General features: G+C 34.8%; 1 protein-coding gene across 1 annotated transcript in view; it reads right to left on the reverse strand.

Annotated features, from left to right (window-relative positions):
• Window positions 1–18,799, reverse strand: part of Unc13c (unc-13 homolog C) — a 269,849-nt gene that overhangs the window by 225,516 nt on the left and 25,534 nt on the right. The window lies entirely within an intron of this gene.

An 18,799-nucleotide genomic window follows, 5' to 3' on the forward strand; every position in this document is an offset into this window, starting at 1 on the left:
ACATTGCTTTTCTGGAGATGAATCTCAGAAAGATCATTTGCCCAAGGTCATGTATCTCAACAATGATACTTACTGATGACAGTCTGAAATATCTGAATTTCCCTGACTCATTAAGTATGGATTGATTGCCATGATTAAATATTTTGTGTTTCTAATGTCAGGATTTTAGCTTCAAATACAAAACATAGTAAAATTATATTGTAAGGTAATAAAGAAAAAATCTTATAAGTGTGTAAAGTACTGTAAAATATATCAAATACAAGTCAGCATTATTTTAGAAGAAAAATACAACCACATCCAAGAATATCTTATCCCAAATATGATTTAAAAACCTAAGAATAACTAATTGAATATGACACATCAACCAATAACACATCTATTATTCAGAAATTTGTCTCTGAATGCCAACTATTCTCAAAAATTAATTTGATTTCATTTTCTAAATGGTTCTTAGAAACTTCTTTAACAAAGGATTATAATGGATTATCCTAAAACTGAATATACTTTAAAAAAACCCTCCTATTTAAAATTCAGAATCATCAATATATGTGTGAAATATTAGCCATTTCCATTAAGAAGAGAAAAACACAACTCTGATTATTTTAACTTCAGGAAATTCTGGCTAATTTAAAAAGCATTAAAACAATCAAAGCATAAACATAAATGACATAAATAGAAGAAATCAAGAGATAAAGTTGCTCTTTATCAGGATTATAATCTACAGAAAATAAAACCAAATACCTGGGAAATTATCAGAGTTAATTAAAAACAGTTAACGAAACAGTCAATATATAACAAAATAGTAATTAATAATAATAGCTATTTCCTACACATTAGCAGTTTATTGGTTTAGAAATAAAGATCTCATATCAAATATTCCAAATTCTGAATAAATAGTTTTTATCCATTATTTCCCATTGAGATCTGTCTTCCTCATCCACCTCATTGAACAAAAGTAATCTTGCCACGGTCATTAATCACAATGCAGATGCTCAACCCAGCAATGCATTGACTCATTCATTCGTGAGTTGCTATAACATGCATTGGTTATCAATGGACTCATTTCCATGTGTACTTTTAAACTTTCCTTCCTTGGTTTCATGGACTTTCTTACCTCCCTGCTGGTAATATTCAGTCCCTCTAAGCTCCATAAAACATAGACATTACCCACCACTGCCTTCTTCATAGCCCATTCAATGTCCCAATGAAAGAAAATGGGATCCAGGATTAAGACAGTCATAAATTTCCTCATTTCTCTTCCACCTCCCAAACTTTGTCAGTCAGAATCAAAATACAAAATACTGAAGTTTCTTTTTTTTTTTTTTCTGCCAGTCCTAGGCTTCAGCTCAGAGCCTGAGCACTGTCCTTGGGCTTTCCTCAAGGCTAGTGTTCTACCCTGAGCTACCATACCACTTCTGGCCTTTTCTATGTATGTGGTATTGAGGAATCAAACCCTGGTCTTCGTGCATGCTAGATAGGCATGAGGCCAAACTCCTGGCCCTGAAGTTTCATTTTTATATCATATTCTTTGAAAATTATATACCTTAGCATTTTTCATTTCCTTCCTCTAAAACAATTTTTCTCTCTTCGTGATTCAGCCATCAGCCTGATACTCTTCAAATCTCTGCTGGAGCAAACTTCTCCCCCTGAAACATTTTTTTGATTTGGGGTTCAAGGCCCTTGTACTGGGCATTTTACATTATAAATCTCCCAGAACCTAAGTATCTTGAAATTAGTAGAATTTTCAATTTGTTCTCTTAACTTTCACCATATTGTTAAGATGGGTATCTTTATCTCATGCATATACCACAAGGTCCCATATATTTAAAAAAATTAAATATAAAATAAATGAAGAAAAACAAAGTATAGAAGGAATATGTACTAAATATACAGAATAATATATTGAAAGTTAGATTTTAGATAGTTCAACTATGACACTTAAGTGTGGAAAAATCCAATTACTATATTATTGAAGTTAGCAATAGAATAAAGATAAAATTTTATGACACTAGAAATAATTTCTAAAACTACTGAAGGTATCATAAATCAAACACTGAGTGCAAGACTGTACAAATTCAATACATTTAATAAAAGTTTCAGAAACCTTTTAGTAATGCTTTCACTAGTGAATTCCAGTTTTGAGAGTTGGTTCTAAGGAAATGTTGACTGAATAATTGCAGAGATAATTAATTACCAGGATATAATATTAAAGTAGATGTATCCTTCCTCAACAACTTCAAAAAAAAAAAAAAGCATGGCTCTGTGAACTTTTGATCTTGGCCTCCTATTCTTCAGCAATGCAAGTGCCATTCTAAGATGCTTAGTTTGTAGCACTTTGTAACAGTATTAGCAAACTTTAAATACTGAAAAATAATTCATGCATAAAGAACAACATTGCTTCATTGCTTGTAATTCCAAAGTGAAAAAAAACCCAAATCGTACATAGTATAGATGTCTGGATTAAAAATCTATGATTTTGACATAGTAATTTGTGACCACTAATACTGATGCATTTAATGATCATTTTAATCTTAAATTTCCTACATTTTAAATGTAGGAAATGTTACAGATTATGTAGTAAAACTCAGGAAGTAAGATTATGTTTATAGCATAGTGTTACTTATGTAAAATCAAAATATTTGAAAGCAATAATCACCAGAATGTTAACTATTACCAGTATGTTACTATTACCTATTACCAGTATGACAACATATTCCTTTCTATACCCTGTGATATTTTCTAAGTTCCTTTTACTTAGTAATCAGATTTTTTTTAATAAAAATGATATAGTGTGTCATCCAACAGTAATAGACTACATGTTCTTTCAAAGTACCCATGTAACACTTTCAAAGACGTAATATGTTGGGCTAACATAGCAAATGTCAACCAATTTAATACTGAAATCATATCAAGTATATTTTCTGACTATAATATATGAAACTTAAGTAAAATAAAAAATTTAGAAAATCAAGATATGGAAAGAAGAAACCAACTTCTAAACAAGCAGTGGGCAAAGAACAAATCAGATGCTTAACAAAACAATCAAATGTACTAACAACATAGCAAACTTGCAAATTTTACATATTACATGCTACTATGAAAATAACAGAATGTAAACTTTCCCTTTCTGCCATTAATATATGTGAATAAAAATGTATGGAATCAGCAAAAGCAGTTTCTCGAAGGGAATTTATGATAAATATAGTATTTTAAAAACTGCCAAATGAACAATCTTAGCTTATATTTTAACGAACAGAAAAACAAAACAAAGTAATTTCAAAGTTAATGGAAAGAAAGAACAGGGAAGATTAGAGAATGAAACAGACAATAGGATAACAACAGCTATAAAATTAGTTTTTTTCAAAAGATAGACATAATTGCAAACTGTTAGCTATACTTAGTTAAAAAAGACTCAAGTAAATGAAGTGATAAACATGTTATAATTACTAACAAAATAAATTAAAAACAAAAAATAAAAAGGACCAACAGGGACTACTGTGAATATCGATGAGCTAGAAAATCTAAAAATTGGTTGCTACAACCTACCAAGAATAATTTTTTTTTTTTTTTGCCAGTCCTGGGCTTGAGCTTAGGGCCTGAGCACTGTCCTTGGACTTTCTCAAGGCTAGAGCTCTACCACTTGAGCCTCAGCACCACTTCTGGCTTTTATCTATGTATGTGGTACCGAGGAATCAAACCCGGGTCTTCATGCATGCTAGGCAAGCACTTTAACCACTAGGCCAAACTCCCAGCCCAGCCTACCAAGAATAATAATGAAAACAAACCTGTAGACAAAATGACGCAACAATAAAAATCTCATATGTGAGTTCTGGCAATCAGTGAAAGAATGACAATTTGTTTAGTCTTTCTTAAAATTTAAGAAGAAGGGGCTGGGAGTTTGGCCTAGTGGTAGAGTGCTTGCCTTGCATGCACAAAGACCTGGGTTTGATTCCTTGGTACCACATACATAGAAAAAAAAAAAAGCTAGAAGTGGTGCTGAGGCTCAAGTGGTAGAGATATCATAAAGCTAGAGCTCTAGCCTTGCGAAAGTCCAAGGAAGAGCTCAAGTCCAGGACTGACAAAAATTTTTTTAAGAAGAAACACTTAGTCTATTTTATAATAACATATTCATATAAGAACAATACAAAGAAAGAAATTACAAGACAATATTCACGATGAACATAGATGAAAAAAAAAATCCCTTAACAAAAGTTGAACCAAAGCGAACATTAAAACGACTGAGCACTGGTGGTTCACAATTGTAATCCTAGCTACTCAGGAGGCAGAGATCTGAAGATTAGTTAGAAGCTAGCCTTGGCATAAAAGTCTGTGAGATTATCATCTTCAACTACTCAGAAAAAAGCCAGCGGTAGAACTGTGGCTCAAGGAGTATTGTGTCAGCTCTGCATGAAGAAGATAAGAGTTTGAAGTTCAAGCCACAGTAATGGCACAAATAAAGGATCATATACTATGATCAAGTTAGATTCATTTCTAGACTGCTGGCTTAGTTTAATATTCACAAATCAAGGATAAAAAAATACATCATTTCAAATGGCCAAAGTATTTGATAAAATGTTACATACTTTTATGACAAATAATATATGCCTAATGACAATAAAAGCTATTGGTGACCTGCCCACAACTAACATTATAAACAATAGTGAAGAGCTAAAAACTTTTTTTTCTAATGTTAGGTACTCAAGGATTTCTACTCTCAACAATTTCTATTCAACATAGAAGTATCAACTAGACAAATCACAGAAGTTAAAGGAAGTACAAACATTAAAACTGGATCTGAAGAATATAAATTCACTGTTTGTTCTATGTTAACATGGATAATACATGTTAACCTAAATTGTTCAGAGAATTATGTACAATAAATATTGATTTAAAGTATTTAAATAAGAATTATGTAGAGATATTCATTTAACTCACTTTAAGGAAATTATGTCAACAAGAACGAAATAAAAGACAGATAGTAAAAGATATTCTATTTGTTCTGTGTGTGAAACCTTATACACAAGGAACTTTTTGAAGCAGATGTTTCAACTGAAATTATCATTTGGGGCTGGATATTGGTGGAAAATGGGAGTTTGGAGACAAAGTATTCAAACTTTGAGGGATCTAATTAGGGATCTAATCTGAAGCATGTGGGTAGAGCTAACGTTATATTCTCAGGATTTACTAAGAAAATTGATGTTCAGAATTCTCACCACACACATATACACACATGGATGCAGAAATAATAGTCATTAAAATTAGTGATGAATTTGCTTATTTTGTTGTAATCATATAATTATCATGTTTTATACAACATATACAATTTTAATTTTAGTTACATTAATAAGGTTGAGAAAAATATAAAAATAGAATATGCAAAAGGCCTGACTATTGCTTTATAAAGTACTGTGATGAATACATATGTAACAATGTAAACACACACAATCATATGTATCTGTTCTTATGCAAATATGTGTATATATTAACATATGTAAATGCATCATAAGATATGTGACCAAAAATAAATATAGATATACAAAGGTTTTGCTTCCTGATAAATTGCTTTTTATACTCTTGATAATTATTGTTTTCAAGTGATGACTAAATCACTCTCATCAAATGATGAAAATTCTCTACAGTGCTGCTCCCAGTATTTCCTGTCTTGGATATCATAACCTTTCAGAGCATGGCAGCTCAGTGACTTAATTTCATTAGAGCTAGACATAGGTACATCTACCTACTGAATAATTTTAAATCATATAGATGAGATTGAAATCATGTTCCAGTGCTGTATACATTTTTAATGTCTCAGAATTCCATAAGCTGGAAATTTAAAATTTAAAGAACCCATAAATTACTAACTGAACATTCTATTCACCTATGCTGCTCACCAAAACTCATGTAATTCAAACCCTCAATGTATAGGAATGTTTGTGGGTATGGATCTCATAAGGATTAACATCATCAAATTTCATCAGTGAGCCATTCTGAGAAGAAAATTTGAATATGCTCTAAGGTAATACATCATTTCCCTAATCCTTTTTTATATGTCTATGTCTAAAAGGACATGGCTTTTGGCTGGGTGTGATAATGTATGTTTGTAATGTCATTACTCAGGAGGTAAATACAGGAGGAACATGAGTTTGAGGCTAGCCTAAGCTACATAGTAAGTCCCTATATTAAAAATCAAAGAGTTAAAAAAAAAGACAGGCCTTTTAAATCTTGTATACCATGCTTAAATGTTACCATTTGGAAGCTAAACAACAGTGTGTCTGAGGGGTGGTTTATGTACTCATTCTGGGGCTGTTTAGTTTTTGTTATTTTTAACTACTCTAAGACAGTACTGTACAGTTCTAATTATTGCAATTTCAATCCAAGACAAAATTAATAATACTGTCAAAAGTAGTCATAATATTCTTTTAAAAACAAAACAATTTGGTGTATGTGGCTTTGCTCAATAACACAAACTGAAAATATTATAAAATCTCTTTAAAATTCAAAGAAAAACAAAACATGTATTTTGATATACTACTTGACAACTTTGTGTAATTCTACATAAAAATACACTTAATTCAAATATAGTCAAATAATACTTTTGCTTTAATAGCCTTAGAGGACAGCTTATGCTTTGGGGAATGCAACTTTCCTTTAAAATAACTTTCTTCATGACTCACAGCAAGAAACATGCTGGAGTCAGACACTGGCCCTCTCTGTACCAGCCAAAATTTTGCAAAATAGGTTTTTGTTTGAAAACTCGGAAACAGACAATTTGTTTATTTTCTAATTGCTTTGTCTTCCAGGCAATTGCCAGTCAACAACCCTTGGTTAAATTTTTAATATCATCCAATTTTGAATTATTATTTTGGCCTATTTAAACCTGAGCTGCATAGAATCTCAATGTGTTTTCACAGGGAGGGAGGGAGGGAGGGAGAGAGGGAAGGAGGGAAGGAGGGAAGGAGGGAAGGAGAGAGGGAGAGAGGGAGAGAGGGAGAGAGGGAGAGAGGGAGGGAGGGAGGGAAGAATGACTAAGGAAAGAGAAACCTGAGGAGACAGGAGATAGCCCATAATGCATAGAACAATTAGCTTTACTTGAAGATAGGAGGTGACTGCTTTGCTGAAACTTCAGAAAAACAAGAGGACCCATATGTGTGGGGAAATGATGCTTGGACAGTACATTAACTCTGAGTGAGTTCAGCGCAAGTTACCATGCAAACTTTTAAATCAGAATCACTTTTTAACAGCAAAACCTTCAAGAAATCTTTTCTGATGTTATTTTTTTACAATATTTAGAGGTTTTTAGGCGATGACTGGGGTATTACAGCTTTTGTTTTAATATTTATTCTCTTTAAGACATCCTGAGCATTAGTAATGATTCCCTTTTTTATAAGAAAGGAAATTATCCATTCTGAGAAGCCCAAACTCTAGTCCTCTGAGTATATTCTACATATATTATCCCCTGCTTCTATAAACATGAATCTCAAAGGTTTTATTAGTCTTTTGGATTTCAAATAAAGGTAGATGCTATGTAATTACTACATTCCTTATATCTACTAAATGAGTCAAGGGATCTAGAAAAATGATTGTACTGACAAATAGAATTATTAGAGCTCTAAAGAATGACTCTAACACACATTGCACAAACTGCCTTTAAAATTTCCCTAAGTTAGAAGCATCTATCTAGAGACATTTCTACTTGGGTAAACCTAAGTATCTCAAACTCAAAAACTAGAATTGATCTGATCCTTTGCTCTTTTCCTCCTCCATTTTATTTAAAAGAGAGAAACCAGTATCCATTCAGCCACTGAGTCAAAAGCCATGAGATCATTTTAGAATTGGTTTCCTAATACTTATTCCAATTATTCCATTTTCTCTGAAAGATAACCCCCGTGGAAGAGAAATATAAATTATAAACATATAAAATCATATAAGGTTGTGATACAATGTTATATGAAAACACACAAATTGACTAAAGTACAGTATATGCAGAAGAAGATTCCAGTGGTGTAACTCTGTTGGATAACTTACACTTTAACAAAATGAATACCAAGAAGTTGAAACATGGGTGGGGAGGATAAGACTAAGTAGGGAGGGCAGAAAAACAGAATGAGGAAGGGTAGGAGAATGTAGTCATGATATTTAGTATACACACATAAAAATGGACTCAGATAACCTGAGAGGATGGGAGAGATGGGGGAGAATAAGGGAATAGTTGCCATTTATTGAATTGCATTTTGTATTCAAACTGACATGCTGAGTTGAAATACTTATACAAATGAATTTCAAGATATTAACAGATAAATGATCGGCTCTTGACCTGAAGTAATTCCACCTTGGTCATGTCTACATGTATTATATGTCTATATGAATTATAAGTAACTTTTTATTTAAAATTATTTTCTTCTGCTTTAAAAATGTTTATAGAGCACATTCATAATAATCAATAGTGGAAGAAGTAGGACTCATTCAAAAACGGAGAGAAAAAATAAATAGCTGTATTCTAATGTAACTCATTCAGAAATAAAAAAGAAAAGGGAAGAGAAACAGTAATATAGTGCAGTAAAATCAGCAATGGGATGTTCTACCTGTACTATCAGCCAGATAACCAAAAAGAAAAGGATTAGAAGTAAAAACTGAATCATCAGGCTATCTAGATACTGAAGTTATCAAAAAGGAAATTTAAAAACTATGGTAAGTGTGTTGAACAAAACATTTATCAATTTTGCCATAAAATAAAAATTTATGGAAATTAAGAGATTCTCAAATTAAAAATAATAAAATATTTAAATGAATTTAAGCCATGTAGTTATTTGGTTGCTGAATATCTTGGTATACATATACTACATGTGTTTTATATATATATATAATACATCAACAAATGTATTTTTTTGGTCTTGGGGCTTGTACTCTGGGCCTGGGCGCTGTCCCTGAGCTCATCATCTGAAGACTAGTGCTCTACCACATAAGCCACAGCACCATGTCAGTTTTCTGGTGATTAATTGGATATAAAAGTATCACAGACTTTAGTGCCTCAGATCTCAGCTTCCGGAGTAGCTAGGATTACAGGCATGAGCAACTGTTGCCTGGTAACAAATGTATTTCTAAGTTTATTCCTCCTACAGTGCAGAAAATGGATTAGGGAATGTAGAGGGCTGGGCAGGAGTAAAACAGTGAGTAGACTGAAGAAGCCATATAGTTAGCCACCAAAAGAGATGGTGGACTGGTGATGAGGAGAGAAAAAATGACAAGTGGAAAGATTGCAAGATAATATTAACTGAATTGCTAATGTATTTATAAGTGACTAATGTATTTATAATTCTGTATTATACATTATAACTATAATGTATAATATATTTATATTTCATTTTATTACAAACATTAAATTTGATATTACTATGAAACATCTGTTGCAACTACACAGCTGGGTATTCAAGTAAGGAGGGGAATGGTGACTAAACATATAGATGCAGGTGTTGACATAAAATAGAGAAAACCATAAGACAATGAAATAGGGAGAAAATGGAGAGGAGGAAGAGTCTAGATCCTGAAATGCACCACTGTGTAGAATCTGGATGCAGTAAAGAACTGAAGGTATTTCTAGAAAGGGAACAGCCAGCATACATAGTACTTCCACCCATTCTCACCCTCTCTGAAAGGATTCCAGTGGAAGTAAAAGAAAACCCTTAAAAGAAGTGATGCAAAAGAATAAAAAATAGCTGGGTACTGGTAGCTTATCCCTGTAATTCTAGCAACTGAGGAGGCAGATATCTGAGAATCACAGTTCAACACCAACCGTGTCCAGATAAAGGCAAAAACAAATACCCAGTTGCTCAAGTCGTAGAATGTCAATCATTAATAAAAAGGTTGAAAGAAAGCATGAAGCTCCAAGTTCAAGATCCAGTAAAAGGGCAGGCAGAAGGGTGGGCGAGCAGGTGGGTAGGCAGGCACGCATGCATGTGCGCGCACACACACGCACACACACGCACACACACACACACACACACACACACACACACACACACACACACAGAAAGAGTAGGAGTGGAGACAACTAATAAAGACTCTTTCATTGTACAAAAGTAAGAAAATAGGTTGGTAACTAGAGGTCTTCCTCTTCTTCCCACCCCAAACATCAACCTGAATGCTACAAAAGCTTCTGCTTATAAAAGCAAATGTTTAAAAACTAAGGTTGATATATAAAGACTGCAAGCGAAGGAGAATCAAGTGTGGCTATGTGGGCAGAGACACCAGACAGATATAGGAATTCCAGAGTAGAAGGATTGTTGGCTTCAATTTTCTTATGAATATTCTGAAACACTCCATCATACTATGGGCATATTAGAAGAAGAAAAAAATGCAACATGCCAGTTTAGTAGTCCAATGCATCTTGAACAATGTCACCCCTTTCGCTGAACTGAAACTCCCTCAAACACTTAAATATATATATCTATCTACATGTATATGTGTACCTATACACATATCTGTAATCTATTTGTATATATAACACATACTATATACATCTATGTGGTATAATATACATATAGGTGGGCCAAAAAGGTTAAAAGAAAGAAGATATAAAGGTAATCATTTTGGGGTATTAGGAAACAAGTTTTTGAGCTAATGCAGAGTTAAGAGCCCTTCTGAGATGCATAGCCAAAGATCTACAGTAAGACCATTTGTGAAGATTTGCTATTTCTCTCTTGTGAGAGCAAGCGGAAGGTTAGATGTAAACACAATCTGGATTTTTTTTCCCTAGGGTAATGAGTAATAGACAGAAAATAGATGGAAGCAAATAGTCATTCACAGAGATGCTATAGACTCTTACAGTGAAACACACCAGAAAGTTTGGTTACCCCACGGCCGGGATGATAAGTTTGAATTTGTTATCTATTATGATTCTACTCTACTCTATTCTAATCATCAGCCCACAAAGAAATCTCAAGTTTGGAGATTTAAAGAGGTTTGTAATAAAAGTAAATCATGTGAAATACTTGACTCCAGAATGCCATTTCCTGTCACCCTTGAATTCTTTCCTTAGGCAGTGTCAGGGAAGGGGCTATTCTATCATTGAGGCAGAAAGAAAAATTCTAACCACAGCGTGTACAGGATGAAACTGTGGAAAGAAAATGTTTAAGAAGACATAAATCTTTCCACATCTCTCAAAAGAAAGGCCCCACATCCCAAGTCTGAAGTCCAAGATGTACAGGAAATGTGAATTCAATGTCGGTCAATATGGATATCAAATTTCTGAAGAGCTGTTTTCAGATTCTTTTAAAAACACAAAGGAAAGTAACATGGTTGATGCATAGCAAGCAACTTTGCTCACAAACAGAACGCTCAAAATTAAGGAATAAATCTCAACAGGAAAACTCTGGTAGCAGAAACCAAGCCAAACGGAAAATTTTACGACCTAAGTAACAAACTCAATAAAGTGATATCCTTAGAAAACCTTCCAACTAAAAACTATGAGCTAATAACAGATTTAGAATCAGGTCAGATTACAAAATAAAGTCACATGTTAATAATAGCAATATTCAGCTACTCAAAGGAGAAAAATATATAAAATCTATATAACAAGTAATTTATACTTCAAAGTAATAAGACAAGTAATCTGATTTATGAATAATCTTGTAATTGCAATCTGTGAATTTACATTTATTATCTGTATTTACAGAAGGAGACCTCAAAAAAATGCAAGCATATAGAAAAGCAAGGACAGGAGAATTTGCCATTATAAATGTATCAGCTCTTCTAACGAACCCATGAATTTAAAGTAGCCCTGGTATAAATTTCTTGGTAGTATGAAAAGCTCCCCAAACCTTGGAATTTGTTTTTAAACCAACTGGGAAGAATAAATGGGGAAAATGTCCTCTCCGACCTCCTCCAAATGAGACTGGTGCTCTGTTAAGAGAACTAGAGAAAGGTTGTTGGTTTTATTTCCTATTAAACTACATAAGGCAAGAAAGACAGGAAGGTCTTGTCATGTGAGGGTCATTTAGAGAAAGCAGAGGTGCTAGAGGAGCAAGTACGAATCCAAAGCTAAGATAAGTCAAAGGCAAGATCAGTCTCGTTAGCACCGTGAAGCAGTTCAGCATGATCCACTAAAAAGAGCCATGGGGTGGCACCCTGGGGCAACCCGCTCACCAGCAAGGTGTGCCTCACTGGTATTTAGGGATGACATTATGAACCAAGGCTAAGTAAACACCTGGTTGCACATAGGCTTCAAGTTTACCTTCAGGCTGCTCAGTCATATCACCCTCAGGCCATAATGCCAGCCCTACGACTTATCCTCAGTCACAGAGGAACCAAACCAATCCTTGCTTCCTAGGGAAAATACACTTGTGGAAATCTTAGGCAACTTAGCCCCAAATGGGGGCTCTGCCCACCTGAGATCCAAAAGGAACCACTGAATGCTTATTACCCTGTCTCTCTAGAAGGTCAATATAAAGATGGTAAAAGAGGATGGGTAATTCCCATCCATCAGATAGTTTCAATTATTTCATGGCAGTATTCAGAACAGACTTCTTGATTGGCTCAATTGTTAAGGATATACCCCTGAGCCTGGGTAAGGGATTGAAGTCTGATTTTTACCACTTTCTAACAGCTCATTTAGACCTGTTTTGTATACAAAAGCTGGGGTCAGTATAAGATGGTTGTGAAGATTACTAAAAAGAAATTAAAGAAGCATGTTTATAACACAGCATTATAAAGCATCGGCTCTTTTTCTTGCTTTAACTCAGACATTTAGTATTTGGTAGACAGAAATTCTTATCCTTACACCTTCGTGGCAATACCTTTTGCTTTCTATAAAAATAGCAGAATCATAACTGACAAATCTGCTCTCAAACAGTACCTGGAAAAAATATCCTTCAGTGGGGGCAAAATTGTCCCAAGAGAAGATATATTCAGAATGCACTCTCCCCTGCAACTCTAAATCAGTTCTATTTCTAGTGACAGGCTTCCCTCTAGCTAGCACAAAATAATAATCGCTTGACATTTACAAGTGATGCATGTCCTCAGAGAAAGAAACATAACCAATGTCAGAGTTCTCCTGTACATCAGCAAAAGAAACATGTGTATGCCCCAGGCTTACTTACATGAAGTCAAAATCCTTCCCAGTCACATGGGGCCAGACTCCACTACAACCCACTGCTTCCGTCAGATACCCCACAGTGTAATCTCCAGTAGGGCTGAGGCCTACTTCTTAGCCTCATTTCATTCCCTCAAGTCAGTCTGGAGAGGCATGGAACCAAATCTCATTTTCAGGTATTTTATTTATACCCTCATAATATCTCTTCCCATTAAGAGTTGAATTGTCAGGTTGATTGATAGGTTCCATCTTAAGGCATTCTCTCCAGGCAACAGAAATTAATGACCCTTGCTGAATAAAAATGTGATACATCAACCCAGCCAGGTATTTAGATTGGCCAAAGAAAAAGGATATGGAAGCAATACAAGAGTGTCTCCACTGGATGAGTCTAAAATTTAGGGAAAAAAACCCCAAAATATAGAAAGGCTATAAATACTTTTTCCACTCAGTTTAACACCTCCACCCTCACATGAGCCATCTTTCTCCTCTAACCTGGAGAAGATGCATTCTGGAAAGTGCTATTGACAAATGCTGGCACATGACACGAAGTCAAGATCCTCAGGCCACGCTTCATCTCTGCCAAACCCAGGAATTCTAGGAAAGTCCAGGTAGGACTTTGTCACACTAAGATGAAGGACATCCATCTTCATCCTTACTAAATGGAAGAAATGATAACGAAATGACAAACTTTCATAAGATCAACTGCTGCTTATACAATGAACTATCTTTGCAGGTTAATAGGCATAATTCATCTTTCGTTTTCACAAGAGTCAACCAACCCAACTTTACCAACCTGGGGAAGATAAGTGACATACCTAATGTCAGACCCCTGGTCCATAAACCACATAGTAAAGAGGCTGGAGCAGGATGGAGGCAATTAAGAGAGGCAATTAATGTTACATAGGGAAAGAAAGGGTGGAACACACATGCTGGCAATGGTACCTACATCTATGAGATCTTGGTATTACCAAACCCAGTATCAAGTTTCTGGGATTTCCTTTCCCCAAAACCAGGGGTGCAGGGAAGAGCAATTATAAGTTTTCTTTTGGTTCACTAGGGGAAAATTAGTTTCTCCTTCTCCTTGAATTATTCCCCTTCTCAACCCTTCTTTATTGGAAGAAGTAAAAATAATATTCCAGAAAAAGCAAAACAAAAGTGTTTAGAACACCAATTTATTGCTTGCAAAGGGAATGCTGGGTCAAACTACATATGACATTGTCTTCACCCTCCATATGCTTAAAATTAGAGATAAAAGGATGCACAGAGGGCAGCCATTTCCTTCTCAACCTGTGATCCCAACTTTCATCTCAACAGCAATTATAAAAAATAGCACACATAAGAAAGATAAAAGAAAATTTCCATAAGAAAATAGTATGCTTTGACAGCAAAGACCCTAGGAATAGATAAACGTATTTGAGCCAGGAACAACGGCATACACATCTAAATCCTAAATCTCCTACTCAGGAGGTAGAGGTAAGGAGAATCACCATTGGAGGCCAGCACAGCAAAAACTAATGCTGAAAAGCCCATCTGGAAAAACAAACTAAAAACACAAGTGGCTCAAGTGGCAAAATATTTCCCTAGCATGTGGAAAGCTCTATGTCTGATGCCCAACACTATAGATAAACACTTGAACACAAAAAACAGTTTTCAAGTTAATTTTCAATTCAAACACCACTTACCATAAAACCATGATTTACTTCCTGGTTTAATCATAGTAAACCATAATTAAAGAACAAAATAAATCCTCCCAAATCAGTACAACCTCCTGTCTACTTAACACCCATGTATTGATTCGAACTACTTCTGCAGTCAGAGATGGATGCTAATTAGGCCAATACTCAATAACAGATTCTCCTTCTCCCCAATTTCTAAGAGACAAAGACTGTCTTGCTCAAACTGGAAGTGACTGGACCAAGCAGGGGTATGTGTGGTGAACCTCGAGTCCTGCCTGGGACACTAGGTGCTGTATTGGATAGTTAAGGGAAGAGCAGTTTACAGCTGCGGCTTCATCTTGACCTAACACACTGCACAAAAAGAAAGGTGTGACGGATAGGGAGATAATTCACTTCCATAGAAACTAGTAAGAGCCCATTGTAACAGAGTAATTTTAAAGACTCTACCAATCAGAGGTGCATGTTATATTCTGGATTCCTCCCTTGTAGATGGGTATGTTTTCATTTGAATGTTTCACATGTCTTTAGGATACAACGGTCTTTTTTTGTCCCCTCAAAATTTTAATATAGCAATTAATTGTACAAAGGGGATTTCATTGGGAGATCTATGCATACATGGAAACTTGATTATACTCACTCTTTTCATAGCTCTCCCTGAACATGGTGATACAGACCAAATCTTTTTATTTCTCTACACCTCAGCATCTCTTTAACTTTGATTAATAAAGCTCAGAGAAGTCTTATAAAATTATTTATGGGATACATGCCTAAACACTGGAAGTGACAACAGAGAACATATTCTGAGGCAGAGATTATGACTTAAAAAGGAGGCAGAAATAATTCAACCTTGAGCCTGGAGATTTGGAAAGCAGAAATCAATCATTTAAATTAAAACTTAAGAGGAATGGAAACTTAAATGTCTCTCCAATCCATTATGTCTGAATGATAAAGATAATCTCTAAACCCATAAAACACAGCTACAGAAAAGGAAAGAATCCAAAATTTAGTTGATTGGACTTAACTAATTAAAAGGAACAGTAGGAAATATACAAGAGCTATCACCATAATAAAAAGGTGGTGAAAAAAGACAAATAAAATTATGCAGGCTTATTTGTTTAGGTTGCAATTGCTTATTTAGCATGGTGCTTCGTAATTATTGTTATTAAATTTAATGAGATATTATGGGACCAATAAAGTGGTAACTGTTTATGCCAATTACAGAATTAGACTGTAAGAGTGAAAATCTTGTTGAAGAAATTTGCAAATAAGAAAGTGCATTAAAATGCACCATGGAAACATGTTCAACAATCTGTAATGAGTATTTAGACATTTCCAAAGAAGGTATTCAGTAACAAACAACCTATTCATGAGGCTGTTCTTCCCATTTTCCCTTTGCCTCTTAGGAATGCAGGGAAGAAAACCTGTTGCTTCTGTATTTGTCTACAGATAAACCAAAAAGCAAATGCCAATAATATAGCTACAGATAAATCAAAAGGAAAATGGCAATAGCGAGAAAATACCAATTTTGGAAAAAAGAGACAACAGATTTATTTTGTCTTGGGTTTTCCTATCTCAGATATGATTAAACCAGGAAGTAAATCTATAGACTACAATATCCCAGAGAGAATGCACCCCTAGACCAAGATTAGCTATAGATAAAGCTCCTGGCTTCCATCTTAGAACTGGGAAGAACAGAAGATACAAAGCATGTGCTGCAGTAACAAAGAAAGATATTGAGGATCAAATTCTTCAGGGGATTAGGAGGGATATACATAGATAGCACAATAAACAAAATTCAAGGTGGTCTCAGGAAATCAGATAGAGTGATATACGTTTCCTTTCCAAGGCCAGACATGGAAGGTTAAGAACAAGCATATCAGTAGCCAGAGATATTGAGAACAGCAGGGAATATATGACCAAAAATAGGGCAGAAAAGATTAGAAAGATATCTTCAATTTTGCAGGACAGATGGTCCCTGATGCACCTGTTTAACAATACATTTTATGAAAATGATTTTGATTATGTCCCATACTTTATGTATGGACACTGAAATACAGATTTTAAATAAGTTTTACACATTTTTAATTGTGCTTCTATTGATATTTTATCCATTTCAGAATATTTAAAAATTCTTGGCTTGCTGTCTACAAAAATAGAGCAGATTAAGGGCCGGGAGTTGGGTCCATGGTAGAGTGCTTGCCTAGCATGCACGAAGACCCGGGTTCGATTCCTCGGTACCACATACATAGAAAAAAGCTGGAAATGGTGCTGAGGCTCGAGTGTTAGAGCTCTAGCCTTGAGAAAGTCCAAGGACAGTGCTCAGACCCTGAGCTCAAGCCCAGGACTGGCAAAAAAAAAAAAATTTAGCAGATCACATTTGCCATATACTGATTGTTTATTGACACTAGTCTAGTTCAAGGTAAGCCATTCAGAACAAATAATTTGAAGTCCTTCTTTCCTTCCTTCTTTCTTTCCTCCTTCCTTGCTCACTCCTTCCCTTCTGTCCCTTCAATCCTTCTTTCATCTCCCTGTTCCTTTCCTCTCTACCTTGCTTTGTCCTCCCTACACTTTTTCTTTTTTCAACTTTGTTTTGGTGCTCCTATGTGGTTAAAATTGGACACTTTCTTAAAGTGGTACCAGGACAAACTCATGGATTGGTTATGAAATGCATATAATTGGATAGGGAAGGGGGGAAAACCAAGACGGGGTGGGGTAGAGGGGAGGGTAATGGGGACCAAGACATGTGAAAGGGTATAAATATATGTGAATTAATGCACCTTCTATCTGGCAAATATCATGTAACCCTTTTATTAATTACAATAAAAAAAATAAAAAGAAATAAAAAAAGAAATGCACATTTTACACAAAATACAAATCACAGAAAATAAAAGTAGTCATTATTTATATAGATATTACCATGTCCTAGGTACTGCTTGTTGCACATAGTAAACCTCTGAGGAAATATGGAACTATTACTACTTATATTTTTACATAATAAAAGCTGAAGACAAGGATGGTTCGGACATATTATGATCTGTACCTACCCACAAGTTATCTGCAGTTAAGTCATTTTAAAAGTTGACCAATAAAAAAATATAGCAAAATCTGTTGTGAATTGGTAGCTAGGTACAATCTGTATTATATCTTCCACTTAGGGGAATAACTATATATTCCATTATAGAAATATAGTTTATCAAATGTATACCCTAAATCTTGCAGGATTTCTTCCATAATAGCTGATGTACTTACTATTTTTCTGACATTTTAAACATTTTGGATTTCAAACAACTTTGTCCCAAATGATGTTGGAGAGTGAATTTTACAGTTTTAACTCCATATTCTGCCACAAAGTGTGACCTGAAGAGTGTGATCAAGGAAAGGAAAATGAATTAACAGAAGTCTTTGGGTTTAATGTAGCCTCTTGGTAATTTGTTGGCATCTCCCAAAACTAACTTCCTCTTCTCTCATTTTGAGATTTTAATTATTCACAGGACCAAACAAGAAATCTAAATGGAGAAACAACAGCCATCATGAGTGGGCAGCAGACTGAGAAATAGAGGTCTTGACTTTTGCTATGTTGACATGTGTGGATCCAGATATAATTAAAGTGTTTGGGGGAAATACATATAAATAACTGATTATGCAAATTAGTCAACATTTAACATAAAGATCCAACTCTGTAGGTTTACCAGGTATGTAAATTAAGTGAGATACATCAGCTACAAGCCTCAATCAGATGATGGACTATAATACTGTCTTATGTTATAAAGTTCAAGTCCTTTCCTTCCCAGTTTCACATTCAGTGGGTAGCGTTTTGCCCTTCTTTCTATGCCTATAGTAGGTATATATTCCATGCAGTCAGCTCTCCACATGGACTGTCTTCTATTTTCATAATTTATGTCCTTTCGCCTTAACTAGATTAAAAGATATTTGAGGGTCCTTATGGGTGATGAAGTATCTCTAAATTTCCATAACAACTGGCTTAGTGCCTTCTCCACAGCAAGGATTTAATGAAAAACATTTGGAGTGTTGTAAA

The sequence above is a fragment of the Megascapheus bottae genome, chromosome 25 (assembly GCF_031878675.1).
Source record: "Megascapheus bottae isolate mThoBot1 chromosome 25, mThoBot2.hap1, whole genome shotgun sequence".
Classification (NCBI taxonomy): Eukaryota; Metazoa; Chordata; class Mammalia; order Rodentia; family Geomyidae; genus Megascapheus; species Megascapheus bottae.